Source organism: Procambarus clarkii, chromosome 23 (genome assembly GCF_040958095.1).
Source record: "Procambarus clarkii isolate CNS0578487 chromosome 23, FALCON_Pclarkii_2.0, whole genome shotgun sequence".
NCBI lineage: Eukaryota > Metazoa > Arthropoda > Malacostraca > Decapoda > Cambaridae > Procambarus > Procambarus clarkii.
In genome coordinates, this window is record NC_091172.1 from 18431970 (window position 1) to 18452708 (window position 20739).

The 20739-nt window shown below is 47.2% G+C and overlaps 1 protein-coding gene across 3 annotated transcripts in view; it reads left to right on the plus strand.

The window, feature by feature from the left end:
- LOC123764036 (uncharacterized) overlaps nt 1-20739 on the plus strand; it is a 297148-nt gene that overhangs the window by 161669 nt on the left and 114740 nt on the right. Inside the window, exon 3 of one of the 3 annotated variants that reach the window (XM_069329919.1) lies at nt 14721-14789. The exons of the other annotated variants lie outside the window; for them this stretch is intronic. The gene's annotated coding sequence lies outside the window, so the exon portion shown is untranslated. The remainder of the gene's footprint in view (nt 1-14720; nt 14790-20739) is intronic. 3 annotated transcript variants of the gene reach the window in all.

A 20739-nucleotide genomic window follows, 5' to 3' on the forward strand; every position in this document is an offset into this window, starting at 1 on the left:
GTATAAAAAAGCTCCTGAGGTTAACTCACTGCCCAGTTTGATATATAAATATATTAATATATGTAGTTATACAACTACTAATTCTTAAGGCGGAGTTCATGAACTGTCGCACATCCTCTGGAAGCACATCAAGGTTAGTACACGCACACAACACACTGCACACAGACGGAAGACAGTGCCACTCAACAACTGAGTAAGATACGCGTGTAAGCCGCACAGTTCAACTCACCACCAAAACACGTACAATTTTCGGCCATACGCGGTCTCTCAAAACCTGAATCAATAATGCAAGCCTCACTGCACACCGGTTTACAGTATATAACAATAGTTTATTGAAGTTAAACTATCAAATAGCTTTTGAGATCGTAAATGCAATTTAGAGGTTTTTCCTGCTGCAGAAATTCATCCTAATTGGTCATTGCATTGGCCACTGATTGGTGATAATTATATTCATCTGGTATCAAATATTATTGGCGCTGTTATCCATAAAAGACTTTACTAGTTTATATCTGAATTTGCATATTACAGTAGTTAACTCGTCAGATGTAAATAGACTTTAGAATATTACTTATTTACTGAATGGTTCCTGCTGACACTTAAGCTGCAGCGGACTGAGGTCACTAATGCCACCGCTTGAGTGCAATATTATCGTACAAGTTTGATCCTGTCGAAAGATCACTAAACACGTAATTAGTCCTTGACTTTCTCCTGATTAATCTAAAATTTCCTATTTTATCTGAGACGATTCTTATCCTCTTCTCTACCTCCTCTTTCAGCTCTTTTTTCTCCCCTTCTCCGTCTACTCCTACCTCATAGGTTCAGCCACTCCCTCATAGGTTCAGTCACTCCCTCATAGGTTCAGTCACTCCCTCATAGATTCAGTCACTCCCTCATAGATTCAGCCACTCCCTCATAGATTCAGCCACTCCCTCATAGGTTCAGTCACTCCCTCATAGATTCAGCCACTCCCTCATAGGTTCAGCCACTCCCTCATAGGTTCAGCCACTCCCTCATAGGTTCAGTCACTCCCTCATAGGTTCAGCCACTCCCTCATAGGTTCAGTCACTCCCTCATAGGTTCAGTCACTCCCTCATAGGTTCAGTCACTCTCTCATAGGTTCAGTCACTCCCTCATAGATTCAGTCACTCTCTCATAGGTTCAGTCACTCCCTCATAGATTCAGCCACTCCCTCATAGGTTCAGTCACTCCCTCATAGATTCAGCCACTCCCTCATAGGTTCAGTCACTCCCTCATAGATTCAGTCACTCCCTCATAGGTTCAGTCACTCCCTCATAGATTCAGCCACTCCCTCATAGGTTCAGCCACTCCCTCATAGGTTCAGCCACTCCCTCATAGATTCAGTCACTCTCTCATAGGTTCAGTCACTCCCTCATAGGTTCAGTCACTCCCTCATAGATTCAGTCACTCCCTCATAGATTCAGCCACTCCCTCATAGATTCAGCCACTCCCTCATAGATTCAGCCACTCCCTCATAGATTCATCCATCTCCTCACACCCCTTCAATCATGATCCTTGTCTCACACCTCCATCACAAAATACACTTTCCCTCTTATACACGCTCTAATCCCTTCCCTAACACTATCCTACTCTAAAACTCCCCTCTCCCTCATAATCTCATACACGCTCTCGCCCTTTCCCTTAACACTCCTACCCTAAAACTCCCCTCTCCCTCATAACCTATACATTATAGACACTTCCTAACACAACCTTCCCTTATTCACCCTTTTCCTAACAATCACCCCCCCCCCCTTCCCTCCCCTCCCCTTCCCTCCTTACCTTGAGGTTATCTTGAGGTGCTTCCGGGGCTTAGCGTCCCCGCGGCCCGATCGTCGACCAGGCCTCCTGGTTGCTAGATTGGTCAAGCAGGTTGTTGGACGCGGCCGCTCGCAGCCTGACGCACGAATCACAGCCTGGTTGATCAGAGGCCAGATTCACAAAGCAGTTATGCAAGTACTTACGAACGTATTTATCTTTCCTCAAACTTTGACGGCTTTGGTTACATTTATTAAATAGTTTACATGAAAACTTCCCAACCAACTGTTGTTATTGTTATAAACAGCCTCCTGGTGCTTCGGAGCTCATTAACTGTTTAATAATTGTAAACAAAGCCGCCAAAGAATGAGAAGATGTACAGGTTCGTAAGTGCTTGCGTAGCTGCTTCATGAATTTGGCCCCCAGGTATCCTTTGGAGGTGCCTATCAAGTTCTCTCTTGAACTCTGTGAGGAGTCGGCCAGTTATGCCCCTTATGTGTAGTGGAAACGTGTTGAACAGTCTCGGGCCTCTGATGTTGATAGAGTTCTCTCTCAGAGTACCTGTTGCACCTCTGCTTTTCAACGGGGGTATTCTGCACATCCTGCCATGCCTTCTGGTCTCATGTAATGTTATTTCTGTGTGCAGGTTTGGGACCAGCCCCTATACTATTTTCCACGTGTAAATTATTATGTATCTCTCCCGCCTGCGCTCAAGAGAATACAGATTTAGGCTCTTTAGTCGGTCCCAGTAGTTTAGATGTTTTGCTGAGTGGATTCTAGCAGTAAAGGATCTCTGCACGCTCTCTAGGTCAGCAATTTCTCCAGCTTTGAAAGGGGCTGTCATTGTGCAGCAGTATTCCACTCTAGAGAGCACTAGTGTTTTGAAAAGTATCATCATCGGTATAGCATCTCTAGTGTGAAAAGTTCTTGTTATCCAACCTGTCATTTTTCTTGCAGTTGTGACGGCTACTTTATTGTGTTCATTAAAGGTAAGGTCTTCCGACATGAGTACACCCAGATCCTTTACATTGCCTTTTCGTTCTATGTTATGATTTGCCTGAGTTTTGTACGTGGTTTCTGTTTTTATATTTTCATTTTTTTCCGTAGCGCATGAGCTGGAACTTATCTTCGTTAAACACCATATTATTTTCTGTATCCCATTGAAAGACCTAATTTACGTCTTATTGGAGGTTTGCCGTGTCCTCTATGTTGTCTACTCTAATAAAAATTCTAGTGTCATCTGCAAAGGATATATCCTTTGCATTCTCACATGTATCCCTCCCTTAAACTCCATCTCCCTCGTACGCTCACTCTCCCACCACCCGGGATGGCGGGCTGTGTCTCTACCATTTCAATTGGCTTCGAACAGGGGTCCGTCTGCACCCCCGTTCCATCGTGGCACTATGTGAGATGATGGCCGGTCGCCACCAGGCAAAGGTGCAACCTTCACCCACTTAATGGCGAGATACGAGACGAAATTAGCCACGGAGGAAGGAGGATTGATGGGGGATGAAAAAGAATTGAGAGTTGAGGATGGAGTGGGGGCGATAAAGGGGAGGGGGGGGAGGTTGGGAAGAGTTGGGGGGGAGGGAGGGAGGATGTAGTTGAGATAGGTAGAGTCAATTTGATTGGGAGGGGGAGAGTGGGGGAGGGGGAGGCGTCGTTGAGGTTATGGCGCGGCGCCTAATAGTTAACTCCGGATTATGATCTGGTGATGTAAACATCCCGTGGTTGAGGAGTGGGGGAGGGGCAGTGTGGGGGAGGGGCAGTGTGTGGGGGAGGGGGCAGTGTGGGGGAGGGGGCAGTGTGGGGGAGGGGGCAGTGTGGGGGAGGGGCAGCAGACACGTGGATGAAGGAAGAGAGTCAAAAAATAACAAAATGGAAGAGGAGAAACAATGGGAAAGGAAAGGACAGGAGGTGCTAGTGGTGCTGGGGTGCCAAGTGGGATGTAAACACTGCTAATAGTCAATTACTATATATCCACCAACACACACACACTTCATTGCAAAAAGTGGGCCAAGGAGTACCTAGTTCACCCAGCATTCCATTCACCCATCCCACTCGATCAATTTCCTCTCCCTCAACCCACTTCCTTTCCCACCACCTTTCCAACCCCCAACATCATTCCACTTGCAAAGCAACCCGCCTACCACTCCTGGCAACCCTTCTCCACCTTCCCCCTCACCCTCCACGTTCCACTGCAATCCCATCCTCAAATGACAGTCTTATCCATCCCATGAAACCCTTCCCTGCCACACCCATTCACCCCTTTCGTTGGTAACTCTTACTTCGACTTGACAACCATTACCCTCCCATGACAAACCTCTCCCCCCCCCCCCCATCTGACAACCCCACCCCCTCCTCTTCTCTTGGATACCTCCACCATTCGAAACACCCAGATGAGGTTAAATTGGGCCAGTTTTAGTTGCTTTAGGTTGCAATGGGTTAGGCTGGGTTAGGTAAGGTTGGGTAAGGCTAGGGTTAGGTAAGGCTAGGTTAGGTTGGGTTAGGTTGGGTTAGACTAGGTTGGGTTAGGCTAGACTGAGTTAGCTTAGGTTGGGTTAGTTAAGTTTGAGTTTGGTAAGGCTGGGTTAGGTTAGGTTGGGTTAAGCTAGATCAGCCTAGATTAGGTTAGGTTAGGCTAGATCGGGGTTAAGTTAGGTGGTGTCAGGCCCTGTTGGGTTTGTCTACAGAGGACTACATTTCTCAGGTCTGTATAAACTCATAACTCCACTTAACAAATAACAGTGGCTAACTACTTTGTACCTCAGTGAACAACAGGCAGCATCTTCACAGAACATTTACCGCCAAAAAACTCACCCGAACTGTCCTATCCATCATGATTTCCGTCTATTCCACACACACACACACACACACACACACACACACACACACACACACACACACACACACACACACACACACACACACACACACACACACACACACACACACACGCACACACACTCAATTATCCTCCCTCCTTTCTTCATAAACATCATCCACTCCACGCTGCCCGGGCTACGTTAGCGAGCCTTTTAACATGCTACAGCGATTAAAAGCTTCGATATTTGGAGAGAAGAGTGTACACATTTCGGCCTGAAGATAGAGGTCCCATCACTCACGCAAATAATGGTATATTCAGAGGGCAGACGTGTATAATTCCCACCTTTTGGCTCGCAGAGCATGTTATTTCTCTCATCCCCACGCCAGAACATGGGGGTGGATGAGGGAGGGGGGAGTGTGGGAAGTAGTGGGGGTGGGGAGAGGCTGGAAGCTGGGACAGTGCGGGATAAACACGTAAAGTGAAGGGGGAGTTGGGGAGGTGGGGTTGGTGGGGAGGTATATTAGATAGAAGTCGACCTTGGGGAGCCACAGTGCAAGGATTAGCTTGGCAGAGCAGCCGACTTGCTTGGCGGGGTTTGAGAGGGGGGAGAAGGTGGGGTGGAAGACATGTGGGGGGGCGGTAAGTGTGAGGGGGGGGTGAAGGAGAGGGGTGAGGAGGCCGTGCTCGCGGTCATGCAAGACTCGGTCATGCGAGAAAAAGGGCTGAGGCCAATCACCTAATTATGAACGCAGCTCAATCAGCGCTTGCCAGGGCTGAGATTGGGGGGTTGGGTGGAGTGGGGAGGGTAGAGAGCCGGATGCTTGACTTTCCACACCAGCTAACCCATCTAACCGGCCGGCCGGATGCTCGGTTCTGTTGCTAATAATGTTGTGCTGTAACGACCGGCCGGTGAGAGTATTATCAAGTTCCGAACCCCCAGAGCGGCCAACGAGGCCGCTCTGGGGCGTTGTTACCAGTCGGTGGTGATGTGAAGCCGCTTCTGTGTTCTGTGTTCTGTTACGGCCAACTGCACCCGGTACGTCCGCCCGGCCCTGTTGACGCCCACTTGGTTGGGTGATGATGTGGTACCCATGTAGCTGGTCACATGGTTGGGTGGATGATGTGGTACCCATGTAGCTGGTCACATGGTTGGGTGGATGATGTGGTACCCATGTAGCTGGTCACATGGTTGGGTGATGATGTGGTACCCATGTAGCTGGTCACATGGTTGGGTGGATGATGTGGTACCCATGTAGCTGGTCACATGGTTGGGTGATGATGTGGTACCCATGTAGCTGGTCACATGGTTGGGTGGATGATGTGGTACCCATGTAGCTGATCACATGGTTGGGTGATGATGTGGTACCCATGTAGCTGGTCACATGGTTGGGTGATGATGTGGTACCCATGTAGCTGGTCACATGGTTGGGTGATGATGGGTGACCCATGTAGCTGGTCACTTGGCTGGGTGATGATGTGGTACCCATGTAGCTGGTCACATGGTTGGGTGATGATATTGTACCAGTAAGCTGGCTACTGCCCGAGATACCAGGATAGTTGCTATTACCTGCCCGAGACATTGCTCAGTCTCCACTACGGGCTCACCATTGCCCGTGCTACTTGGAACTTTTTGTTCCTGGTAGCGAATCTTTAACAACAACAACAACCCTGCTTCATACACATATATAATTACCTACTACCTGAGCCCGTTCTTTGATTTGCCACAACGTACAAAATACAAGCTGCTAACCTAACCAAAAACGCGCGAACCGGAGCCATCTAACCTAACCTAATCTGTCGATTCACAGAAAATTGGGCTGGACGGTAGAGCGACGGTTCTCGCTTCATGCAGGTCGGCGTTCAATCCCCGACCGTCCAAGTGGTTGGGCACCATTCCTTTCCCCGTCCCATCCCAAATACCTATCCTGATCCCTTCCCAGTTCTTCTGTATAGTCGTAATGGCTTGGCGCTCTCTCTGATAGTTCCTTTCCCTTCCCTTCCAACTCATCACCCACCACCCCAACTCATCACCCACCACCCCAACTCATCACCCATCACCCCAACTCATCACCCACCACCCCAACTCATCACCCACCACCCCCAACTCATCACCCACCACCCCCAACTCATCACCCACCACCCCAACTCATCACCCACCACCCCAGCTCATCACCCACCACCCCAGCTCATCACCCACCACCCTAGCTCATCACACGCATCCCCAGCTCATCACTCACCACCCCAGCTCATCACCCACCACCTTAGCTCATCACTCACCACCCCAACTCATCACCCACCACCCCAGCTCATCACCCACCACCTTAGCTCATCACTCACCACCCCAGCTCATCACCCACCACCCTAGCTCATCACCCACCACCCTAGCTCATCACCCACCACCCTAGCTCATCACCCACTACCCAAACTCCTCCATCTCCCCGATTCCTCCCTTCCCCCCCCCCTCCACTTGATTAGGTGATGAGTTTGGTTTCCTCCGCCCTACTACACAAACACTTGAAAATGGGAGGTATGTAACCCCCCCCCCCCCCCACCATGTGTGGACCTCCACATGTGCCTGAAGTGCCGACGTAGGGGAGGAGGGGTGTGTGGGGGGGGAGGGTGTGGGGGAGGGAGTGGGGGAGGTGCTCAGGTAAACACAGGTGATGTGCAGGACCACCAATCAAGAGGTCCTTTGGTGACACGGCACCTTCCTTGAAGCCCCTTCACCCCCTCCTTCCCCCTTCTTTCCCCTTCCTTCCCTCGTCCCGTCCCAGCTCTCACCCCCCCCCCACCCCTGCTTTCGCCCCCCCCTCCCCCTTCAACATCACCCTACTACCCCTCCCCTCCCCTCCTCCACCTCTGTCCTAATTCCCCGCCCACTCCCAACTTGCACTAAAGTTACCAAACACCCACACATCGTGTCAGCACGGCGGACAGCCCGCCTGCTCTCATAACATCGTGTCAGCAAGGCGGACAGCCCGCCTGTTCTCATAACATCGTGTCAGCAAGGCGGACAGCCCACCTGTTCTCATAACATCGTGTCAGCAAGGCGGACAGCCCGTCTGCTACCATGGCTCATATTGTATTCCTCATTTCTGGTCCTCCTAGTCTCCTCCTCCCCTAGTCTCCTCCTCCCCTAGTCTCCTCCTCCCCTAGTCCCCTCCTCCCCTAGTCTCCTCCTCCCCTAGTCTTCTCCTCCCCTAGTCTTCTCCTCCCCTAGTCTCCTCCTCCCCTAGTCTCCTCCTCCCCTAGTCTCCTCCTCCCCTAGTCTCCTCCTCCCCTAGTCTCCTCCTCCCCTAGTCTCCTCCTCCCCTAGTCTTCTCCTCCCCTAGTCTTCTCCTCCCCTAGTCTCCTCCTCCCCTAGTCTCCTCCTCCCCTAGTCTCCTCCTCCCCTAGTCTCCTCCTCCCCTAGTCTCCTCCTCCCCTAGTCTCCTCCTCCCCTAGTCTCCTCCTCCCCTAGTCTCCTCCTCCCCTAGTCTTCTCCTCCCCTAGTCTTCTCCTCCCCTAGTCTCCTGCTCCCCTAGTCTCCTCCTCCCCTAGTCTCCTCCTCCCCTAGTCTCCTCCTCCCCTAGTCTTCTCTTCCTCCCCACAACTCCCGTATTAACCTATCTTCTGCCCCGTTGTCTCTACTTTATCTTCACTTATACTGTAAGTGCAACAATTTCACTTAAATGAGGCGAAGACAAAATGTAACTTAGATTGTATTTAGAATTTCATTTGTCTTAGGAGCAGTTTGTAAATATTTAAGTAGCGAGGTAAAGTAAGAGTCTGCCGTGGCAGGAGACACCTGGATGGTGTTTCTGGAACTAGAATACAATACTGGGATACATAGGGTCCCCCATACATAATGTATGAACACAATGTATCCCAAGAAGTGTCCAAGAAAGCTGAAGTTATGATACATACATACATACATACATACATACATACATACATACATACATACATACATACATACATACATACATACATACATACATACATACACAATATGTATAAATGGGGTGGCGACGATGGCGGGCGACGTAATCATTGCTTGTGATTCGTCGGCCCAGACGGTCGTTAAGACGATCCTTGATGAGTTTAATTAACCTTGCAGCTGCGTATTTTCATCAACCCCCCCCCCTCTTCAACCCCCCCCTCTTCAACCCCCCCTCTTCAACCCCCCCTCTTCAACCCCCCCTCTTTTCAACCCCCCCCCCCTCTTTTCAACCCCCCCTCTTTTCAACCCCCCCTCTTCAACCCCCCCTCTTCAACCCCCCCTCTTCAACCCCCCCTCTTCAACCCCCCCTATTCAACCCCCCCTCTTCAACCCCCCCCTCTTCAACCCTCCCTCTTCAACCCCCCCCCCTCTTCAACCCCCCTATTCAACCCCCCCCCTCTTCAACCCCCCCCTCCTCAACCCTCCCTTTTCAACCCCCCTCTCTTCAACCCCCCTCTCTTCAACCCTCCCCATCCACCCCTCCTCATCTTTTTAAGTCCGTTGAATGGCTGTGCAGATTGTCTTCAAGGACTATCAGGAGTCACTTGGCAGAGTCCACAACACTTAGGCTACCTTGAACAAGCAGGGATAATCAAAAGGTGCTAAATTTGGCAAAACGAATACCTCACAGATAGGAAACAGAGAGCCAAAGTTGAGGGAATATGTCTCAGCGTAGAGAACTGTAACATAATGAGAACCATAATGGTCAGACCTGGGACCAAAACTGTTCCTGGAGTATACTCTTGCTCTCACCGAGAAAGTCGAGGCGTTAATTTCATTATTCGCGAACGATGCAAAACCAAAGATAGTGGTCAGGACGGACGAAGAAGGCTGAAATATACAGGGAGATCTACACAAGCTCCAGGGCCGCTCTGAAGGCTAATGGATTTCAACCCACGCAAATGCAAGTAAATGAAAACTGGGAAGAGCTAAAGGTATACATATGATATAAAATGAAGGGGGAGACAACTCTCTGAGAGAGAGAGAGAGAGAGAGAGAAAGAGAGAGAGAGAGAGAGAGAGAGAGAGAGAGAGAGAGAGAGAGAGAGAGAGAGAGAGAGAGAGAGAGAGAGAGAGAGAGAGAGAGAGAGAGAGAAACACAGAGCGCTCTCTGTGTTTCATAGACCTGAACACAACATATATATGAAGTCTAATATGCAGCCCTCAGCAAGGAATCTGTACACCAGTTGATTGACGGTTGAGAGGCGGGACCATAGAGCCAAAGCTCAACCCCTGCAAGCACAATTAGGTGAGTACACACACACACACACACACACACACACACACACACACACACACACACACACACACACACACACACACACACACACACACACACACACAGCCCTCACCCACCTCAGCCCTCCCTTTTCCCCCACGCCCCCCAAGCCCTCCACCCTTTTCTCTTCCCCCAAGCCCCCCCATCTCCCCTATCCCCCACAGCCTCTCCTCCCCCCATGCTTCCCCAACCCTCCCTCTCTTACCCACCCCCTGTACCCTCCCCCTCTTATCCACCCCCTGTACCCTCCCCCTCTTATCCACCCCCTGTACCCTCCCCCTCTTATCCACCCCCTGTACCCTCCCCCTCTCCCCCACCACCCCAAGCCCTCCCTCCTCCACCAATCCCCCCGTGCCAGGTCCCCCCAGCTCCCACTCACCCCAGATCCCAAAGGTCCCCCCCAGAAAAGAAGCAGAAGAGAGTCAGTTTCAGGGTGATGTACTCGAACATAGATGGGATCACAAGCAAGACAAGTGAACTAAGGGAAAGAGCACAAGAAGTTAACCCAGATGTAATCGGACTCACTGAAACAAAACTCTCTGGAATCATAACGAATGCCGTGTTTCCCCCGGAGTATACAGTAATAAGGAAAGAGAGGGAAGGTAGAGGAGGAGGCGGAGTGGCCCTACTCATGAGAAGGGAATGGAGTTTTAAGGAGATGGCCATCCCGGGCTGTGAGGAGTTCAGAGACTACATAGCAGGCACCATAACAATGGGAGGACCAAGAATAGTAGTAGCAGTAATATACAACCCTCCACCAAATGACAGGAGACCCAGTCAAGAGTATGAAAACAACAACAAGGCAGTTAACACTATAATTGAGAGGGCAGCCTCTGCTGCCTGTAGAAATAGATCCCACCTGCTCATCATGGGCGACTTCAATCACGGAAAGATTGACTGGGAGAACAAGGAACCGCATGGAGGCGAGGATACGTGGAGAGCCAAACTATTGGAGGTGGTGACAAGCAACTTTTTAACGCAGCATGTCGGAGAACCCACAAGGATGAGAGGCAATGACGAACCAGCGAGACTCGACCTAGTCTTCACTCTGAACGACTCCGACATAAGAGAAATCGGTTTTGAGGACCCAGTAGGAATGAGCGACCACAGTGTACTGGTGTTTGAGTACTTGATTGAAGAAGGGTTATTGAACTCGAGGAGGGATACCGAAACCAAAAGGTTAGCATACCGAAAGGGAAACTATGAGGGGATAAGAAAATTCCTAACAGATATAGCATGGGAAACAGAGCTCAGGGGAAAGACGGCCCAAGATATGATGGATTACATCACGCAGAAGTGCAAGGACGCAGCAAACAAGTTTGTCCCAGTCCAAAAGGAAAACAGAGAAATGAAGATGAGAAACCCATGGTTTAATCAAAGATGTAGGCTAGCTAAGCAGCAAAGTAAAAGGGCATGGAGAAACTATAGGAATAACAGGACACTGGAGAGCAGAGAAAGATACCAGAATGCCAGGAATGAATATGTCAGGATGAGAAGAGAGGCAGAAAGACAATACGAAAATGACATCGCAAGCAAGGCAAAGACTCAGCCTAAATTGTTGCATAGCCACATTAGGAGAAAAACAACAGTAAAGGAACAGGTTATGAGATTAAGGATAGGGGCGGAAGGATTCACTACAAATGACAAGGAAGTGTGTGAGGAATTGAATAAGAAATTCCAGGAGGTCTTCACCTTAGAACAAGGAGAAATTCCAGAGGTAAGTGAGGGAATAGCTAACCAGGAACCACTGGAAGAGTTTGAGATTACCAGTGGGGAAGTAAGGAAGTGTTTACTAGAGTTGGACGTGACGAAGGCTATAGGCCCAGATGGAATCTCCCCTTGGGTTCTAAAGGAAGGAGCAAGAGAACTGAGCCTACCACTCTCCATAGTGTATAACAAATCACTGGCAACAGGGGAACTGCCAGATACTTGGAAAGCAGCTAACGTAGTCCCGATATACAAGAAAGGGGATAGACAGGAGGCACTGAACTACAGGCCAGTGTCCCTAACCTGCATACCATGCAAGCTGATGGAGAAGATTGTGCGAAAAAAACTAGTGGAGCATCTGGAGCGAAGGAACTTTGTAACACAGCATCAACATGGGTTCAGGGATGGCAGGTCCTGCCTCACAGGGTTACTTGAATTCTACGACCAGGCAACAAAAATAAGGCAAGAAAGAGAAGGGTGGGCAGACTGCATATTTTTGGATTGTCAGAAAGCCTTTGATACAGTGCCACACAAGAGGCTAGTGCGAAAGTTGGAGATGCAGGCTGGAGTGAGAGGGAAGGTACTCCGGTGGATAGAGGAATACCTAAGCAACAGGAGACAACGAGTCTGTGTGAGGGGTGAGGTCTCAGATTGGCGAGACGTCACAAGTGGAGTCCCGCAGGGGTCAGTCCTTGGACCTATACTGTTTCTGGTATATGTAAATGATCTCCCAGAGGGTATAGATTCGTTCCTCTCAATGTTTGCCGACGATGCAAAAATTATGAGGAGGATTGAAACAGAGGATGATAGTAGGAGGCTACAAGATGACCTGGATAGACTGAGTGAATGGTCCAACAAATGGCTGTTGAAGTTCAACCCGAGTAAATGCAAAGTAATGAAACTAGGCAGTGGAAACAGGAGGCCAGGCACAGGATACAGAATAGGAGATGAAGTACTTAATGAAACAGACAGAGAGAAAGATCTAGGAGTTGATATCACACCAAACCTGTCTCCTGAAGCCCACATAAAGAGAATAACGTCTGCGGCATATGCGAGGCTGGCTAACATCAGAACGGCGTTCAGGAACCTGTGTAAGGAATCATTCAGAATCTTGTACACCACATATGTAAGACCAATCCTGGAGTATGCGGCCCCAGCATGCAGCCCGTACCTTGTCAAGCACAAGACGAAGCTGGAAAAAGTCCAAAGGTATGCTACTAGACTAGTCCCAGAACTAAGAGGCATGAGTTATGAGGAAAGGCTGCGGGAAATGCACCTCACGACACTGGAAGACAGAAGAGTAAGGGGGGACATGATCACAACCTACAAAATCCTCAGGGGAATCGACCGGGTAAACAAGGACGAACTTTTCAACACTGGTGGGACGCGAACAAGGGGACACAGGTGGAAGCTGAGTACCCAAATGAGCCACAGAGACGTTAGAAAGAACTTTTTCAGTGTCAGAGTAGTTAGCAAATGGAATGCATTAGGAAGTGATGTGGTGGAGGCTGACTCCATTCACAGTTTCAAATGTAGATATGATAGAGCCCAATAGGCTCAGGAATCTGTACACCAGTTGATTGACGGTTGAGAGGCGGGACCAAAGAGCCAGAGCTCAACCCCCGCAAGCACAATTAGGTAAGTACAATTAGGTAAGTAAGTACACACACACACACACACACACACACACAAACACACACACACACACACACACACACACACACAGCTACTTCGCCCCGTGCCTTCAAGCGCTTGCATGCCTACACCACATTAATTAAAGCCGCCACCTAATGTTCACTTGTCGGGGGTGAACACTGCCCCCGTGCCAGCCGGCGCGTTCAGCTGAACAACTCACTGTAATGAACCAATGTTTTTGCTCATCTGCAAGACACAACATAATTACGAAGTTAGACGCTCAGTTTGCACGTCCAAATTTAAGATTTGATCAAGAGAAGGAGACTAAAAGCCTCAGTGAGAAGATAGATGGAGGGAGAGGGAGGGAGGAAGGGAAGATAGGTAGAGGAAGAGAAGATAGATGGAAGGGGAAGAAGGGAGAAATATAGGTGGAGGGGAAGGAACGAAGGGAGGGATAAAGAAGGAGGGAAAACAGATGAAGGGAAGATTCATGGAGGAGGAGAGAGAGGGACGATAGATAGAGGGGAATGAAGGAAGGAAGGAAGGAAGGAAGGAAGGAAGGGAGGGAAGGTAGATGGAGAGGGAGGGAGGAAGGGAAGGAAGACAGATGGAAAGGGTTTAGGGGAGGGAGGGAGGGATGCTAGATGGAGGAGGACGAGGAAGATAATGATGGAGAAGAGAGAGGTGCGAGGAGAGAAAATGTGTTAAATGATAGAGTGGAGGAAGATAGACAGAGTGGAGGAGGATAGACAGTGTGTGGGAGGATAGACAGGGTGTGGCAGGGGGGAAGTAGGAAGGGGTGTGCGAGGATAGAATGGGTGTATAAATGAATAGATGAATAGGTTCATTTAGTTGTCATAGGTATAAATATTCTCTTTTCTGAGACAGAAGAAATCTTTCAACTCTCTCCTGTTTTCCTTTCTTTCTTTTAGCGCTTTCATTCTATGACTTCTTTCAATTGGTACTTTTTATTATATCCTCTATTTCATTCTATCACTGAATTCATTATGTCCCCTATTTCATTATATCATTCCTTTCATTTTATCACTGCTTTCATTATATCCCTGCCTTCATTATATCATTCCTTTCATTTTATCACTTCACATTCAATCACTGCATTCATTTTATCACTGTTTTCCTTCCTTCTCTGTTTGAAGTCTGTAACTTCTTTCATTCAATAACTGGTTCCATTCTATCTTTGATGGCATTTGATTACATCATTATGCCATTAAATAAATTCCCCTCTTCCCTCTATCTGAACCCCCCCCCCTCACCCCTATCAACCCCCTCAACCCATTTCCCTTCCCACCTTGTTCCTCCCATCGATCTTCTCCCACTTTCCTATCTACCCACACCTCCTTACCCACTCTCTTTTCTCCCCCCCCCTCTCTCCAAACTCCCCTCTCAGCCCCTTAGCCCACTCTCCCCTCTCTAAAATCCCCCTCCCTCCCCCCCCCCCCCTCTCCCTCCCTCCCCAGTCTGACGCGACACTAACATCAACATTCCCTCCCTTGACAGGTGAGTGATGGAGAGAGGCAGCTGTGATGGACAGGTGTGAGGGAGAGCATCCTCGTCATATCTCCGCAGGTAAGGCAGCTTCACCTGTCTCCTTGACGGCTGTCACTGAGGTCGACCAGGCACAGAGAGAGAGAGAGAGAGAGAGAGAGAGAGAGAGAGAGAGAGAGAGAGAGAGAGAGAGAGAGAGAGAGAGAGAGAGAGAGAGAGAGAGAGAGAGAGAAAGGGAGATATGGGAAGGAATGATGAAAGAGAGATATGACGGAAGGAAGAGAAACACTGAAGAAGAATTTGTTATATGAGAATAGCAGACAGGAGAAAGATTTTAGGTCTATGATAGGGATACCTGGGAGGGGACAATGGGACGCAGGGGGGCAGGGGACAAGGTCCCCAACAGGTCACACTCTTAAATTACTACTCCAATACTATTAACAATTGTATAACTAGCTTCACAAGATTGTCACTTGCTTAGCTAAATGAACATAATGGGTTCAGGAACTGAACCCATTATGTGCCTCTGTAACCCTTTCCACCACCGCCGACGGGATGGGGTGCATAATATATGACTAAATTGAACTGAAATGGTGCTAATAATACTGAAGGGACAGTACTGCCAACACTGCCACAACTGTTGTCACCACTGCTAACAATACTAGTCTAACTCTACCATTGTTTCTAACACCACATAAGGCAGTTATACAGAATGTTGGGTAGATATACACAATGTTGAGTAGATATGCACAATGTTGGGTAGATATACACAATGTTGGGTAGATATACACAATGTTGGGTAGATATACACAATGCTGGGTAGTTATATATACACTGTGATGTATACATTGCACTTTCAAATAGACAATTAAATTAAAATATTCAGCAAGTTTTTAATTTGTAAGAAAAGACTTTGTGCCTAAATTCCTAATCCCAATTAGGAATTTATCCTAATTGCTCGCGGCTGTGTGACAATTCTAATCTTCATTCATCTTAAAAATGCCTTCTTGGCTGAGAGAGAGAGAAAGAGAGAGAGAGAGAGAGAGAGAGAGAGAGAGAGAGAGAGAGAGAGAGACACTGGCCGGCAGACAGACATAGCGAGAAACCGCAAATTCCTCTCACACTAAGTTAATGAGGCTATTGTATCGTTAAACTCCAAACAGCAGTAATTAGCCGCGTTTATGTGTTTGTTTGCCCATGTGCCAAATTTATCTCCTACGCTGTGCTTATTTTCCACCTGTGTGAGAATTTTTTTTTTACTGAGAGTGGGAAGATTTGTTAGACAAACGTGAGAGGTCCCAGGACAGAGCCCCGGGGCACTCTACTTGCAACGGTTGCCCTCTCTCACTTGACTCTATTTATCCTAACTCTTTGACTCTTTACAAATAACCAAGCCGTAATACAACTCGAGTTAACCCCCCTCAAACCCAGGCTCCTGTACCCTTCGTGTATGTCTTTCATGTGGCAAAGTCTCAAAGGAGTCCCTAGAGGTCTATAATATCGCAATCATTTTCCACTATCAATTGCAGGAAAAAATATGGAAAAAAGAAGTATATTTGTTAATAACGATTGACTCTTGGTAAGGTCATGTTGTGAATGAATGGTTTTTACGATTGTCATCTCGTGCAATTCTCCCATCTTAGCGTTTGTTGCAGCAAAATTGCTTGAATTGATGATCGCAAAATTACATATATACAGAATGAAAACTGGTAACATATGTTAATCTGGCAAACATTGGAGGGGCAATTAACGCCTATAATATGAACTATATCAAGAAAAATGTATAGAATTATTGTGCAATTCTCTGTGATTCTGTGTATAGAATCCTTATGAGGTTAATAATAGAATACCCAACACCGGCACGGAACCCGCGGACCTCGTGGAGCACAAAACATCACTAGTTAAGGCTTATAAGACTGGTACCTGAATTAAGAGGATTAAGCTATGAGGACAAGTAAAAGAAACTCGGTCTCGCTCTGACTTCGTCACTGAGGGGAATAGACAAGGTGGACTAGGAACTACGTCTTTGAAGTGAAAGAAAAAAGAGGACAAGTGGACACAGGCGGAAGCAGGAACCACAAATGAGTCAAAGAAATGTAAGGAAATACTCGTACACTGTGCTGGTGGTCAACAGGCTGTCTGTCCGCCTTGCTGACACCATGTGCGTGTGTTTAGTAGCTATGCTAAGCTGGCTCTCTCTCCTGCAGGGAGCTGCGAGCGAGTGTAAGGTTCTTGGCTTGTATTTGATTATAGATGGATGTCTATAAAATGAATTCTGTTAGGTAAGCACCAGGTGTTACACTACATTCTCCCTCCCTCCCTCTCTCTCTCTCCCTCTCTCTCTCTCTCTCTCTCTCTCTCTCTCTCTCTCTCTCTCTCTCTCTCTCTCTCTCTCTCTCTCTCTCTCTCTCTCTCTCTCTCTCTCTCTCTCTCTCTTTTATTTCCTTTCCTCCCTAACCTTCCTTTCCCCACTCTCTCCTCCGCCCCCCCCCCTCCCTTCCTCCATCACCCACCAACCCCCCCCCCTCCAGACCCCCCCTCCTCCACCTCCTCCACCCAGACCTCCACGACTCTGACAACCCCAGATGACCCCAGCATCTCATCTCATTAGCATATTGCCACACAACTTAATGATTCTACTAGAATTTTAAATTAAATTCCAGAGATTTTAACAGCCAGCCATTGACCCGATTAGAGCTTCAGATTTAAAGGAAAAGCGGAGTCGAGAAGAGTTAAAATCTGTTAAATTTCTCATCTTAGGTTTAACATTAACGTTAGTGTGGGGCTCGTGATTAATGCCATCTTGTTGAGGGGTTTTCGGGACAGTTGTAATCTGTTGATAAAATTGAAACATTTGCATATTAGATTGCGTCAGGTAAAAAAATACTAGTTTTATATCGTCGTTTCTTTTATGATTGTAGGGGGCATTCAGAGACGCATTTTGTGTACGCACCTAGTAGTACTCTCCTACATGTACTCACCTAGATGTACTCACCTAGGTGTACTCACTTAGATGTACTCACCTAGGTGTACTCACTTAGATGTACTCACCTAGATGTGTATTCTCATGGGTGTGGAGGATCGAGTATGTATTCTTGAGCCCCCATCTCCCCCCCCCGCCCCCCATCAGTGCAATATTTCACTCGTATGTTTTTCATATATACATTTAAAACAATGTGTCGATGAGAGTAGATGAGAGTATCGGAGTAGATAAGGTTAACATCATCATCTACTCCGTTCTACTTCCTTTGCTGCTCTTAACTGACGGTCCCTCTGGCATCTCTGTAGCTAAGTGGCCTCCACGAATTATATCCCCCCAATGTTCATCGCTTTGAACATTTTTCCTTTAGCAACTTGACCGATTCACTTGAGCATCTTGTGCATTGTCATGTCTGCTCGATTCTTTCCTCCAGTTTTGGTGATGTCCAGTTCTCTCAGTCTTTGGTGATGTCCAGTTCTCTCAGTCTTTGGTGATGTCCAGTTCTCTCAGTCTTTGGTGATGTCCAGTTCTCTCAGTCTTTGGTGATGTCCAGTTCTCTCGGTCTTTGGTGATGTCCAGTTCTCTCGGTCTTTGGTGATGTCCAGTTCTCTCAGTCTTTGGTGATGTCCAGTTCTCTCAGTCTTTGGTGATGTCCAGTTCTCTCAGTCTTTGGTGATGTCCAGTTCTCTCAGTCTTTGGTGATGTCCACTTCTCTCAGTCTTTCTCCATTGTCCCGGGCTGAGAAACGAGCCTTGGTGTGTGGTTTCGGATATTTTCTAGTTTCATTTTATATTTTTTTGGTGTAGTGGTTCCATGCTGGGGCAGCATACTGAAGAATGAGTCTGACATAGAGTGTGTGTGTATATATATAGGGTTCGAAAGGGTCCTTTGTCAAAGTCCATGAAGTTTATCTGGATGCTTGGCACTATGGCATATGCTGCAGACGTGAGCCTGCTGATGTCAACATATATATCATGTAACCATGATATATGTGTGCTTCAGCCTTCAGTTTAGATGTCTTGCGCATGACTCTCTGTCCTGTGTGACAGTCAATACCAGCATTATCCTCACTCTAATACGACTTAATAGAAATCTTCAGATTAGGTAATATTGTAATTAAATTGTATTAAATATTAAATTAAATAAATTAAATTAAATTAAATAAATTAATAAATTAAATTAATATTAAATAAATAAAAATGGTAATAATAATAATTATTATCCCTGTTTTATTGATCGTGAGTCTCAGTATTCTGCCTACCTCCGCATATTGGATCAGCCGGGTTGTCAAGGATAATGGGGTCTGGTATAATAATTAATTATTATATGATATTATATTATTTTTGCAATGTGTAATATCTGGCACTTTTGTTTATGTGTGCATATTTTCCATTGCTTTTCAAAGTTGTTCATGAATTCTACAAACGGTTGCTCCCTCCCCAACCTCCCACCCCCTATCTCACTCTCAACCCCTAAACAAGCCCCAACCTTTCCATCCTTTCCATCCCACCCCTCCAACCCCCCCCCCCCCCCGCCCTCCTCAAACAAGCGCTCCTCAAGACATTAGAATAATGGGAAAAATTATACCACAGGTGTACTACATTAGCACAGGGCGGGGGACGCCCCCCCCCCCTCCCTCCTGACCTAACGGGACCTGTAAGTGGTACTAATTACTCCTCCCATCATCAATACCTACTTTGGATATTTTCTCTTTAGTAACTATTCTATATATATATATATATATATATATATATATATATATATATATATATATATATATATATATATATATATATATATATATATATATATATGCTGACGCTGGCAGATGGCAGATGCTGACGAATATGGATTGCATGGCCTGCACTGTGGAAAATCTTGTGGTTGGCATGTAACACTGTAAAAGTGTTTGAGTTAGTTTATTTAAAATATATATAGAGTACATGAGTCACAGACAAGGATCTGAGAGGCGCCAGTCGTCTGCCTGAGATCTCACACCTCAAAGCGTTAATGACCTCAAGTGACCTGAGGTCAGATCATGAGAATTTCACCTTGCTTCCGCTAAGCTCTTAATTGTAGTCTGGTAGCCTTCAAACAAGCCGACGTTTAAGGAGTGGCTTGGTAGTGCCGGAGGCTATCTATTTGTGGGCGGAGTTAGCTACTAGGTTCCCCAATATAAACTCGGAGAGCTATCCAGAAAGGAGGATTAATCAAGAGAACAGCAGACGAGCAGAGCAGGGAGGCTGTCGGCCGGCAGGGCGGGAGTCTCTGTCAACTACAGACCCCCCCCCCTCTCTATCCAGCTATAGGCAGAGACACTTGGTGAGTTGAGCAGTAAGGTGACTTGGTCGTGTTTACATATGTTGTGTGATGATCAGGGGCAGTCAAGTTGTAGGGTTCTCGAATTCTTGGATGATGACTCACTTTGCATATTAAACTGGAACATTTTAATTGAATTGCTAAATTATGATACTTCATGTGAAATATAATTATGAATTTATTATTTAAATTGTGTTTAACTTTGTTCCCTAGAGATTTTGAGTTGAGGTGAGAAAGCCTCTGTAGTTACTGGTTTCATGGTTTAGAATGAGTACATGATAAAGATGGGAACTACTAATAATGAACTCATGATAACATCTTTGGTGAATTTTGTGATACAGGCAAGTTCCATTCCTTGTCTTGTATGTAATGATCATGAATGGATGGTGGCAGCATTTCGTCTACTTCTATCTACTCTTCTACATCTACCTATCTACACCTCTCCCTCCACCCCCTCTCTAAACTCTCACTTTCAACTAATGACCCTCCTCGCTCCTCCCACCTCTCTCCCTCTCACCCCCAAGCCCTCACTAATTACTTCACTATTCATTTCTTTCCTTTCGTTTTCTCTTATACGTTTGTAGCGTGATTATGTATTCTAGAGTTCTCTCTAGAGTTTCGGGTAACTGATCAAGTGACGGCGCCTTGTAGTCTTAGCACCTAGGTAGTCAAATACTTAGGTTACAAGGTGTTGAACGAGAGAGGTTGCCTTAGGAACTCTGGAGGGTGCTC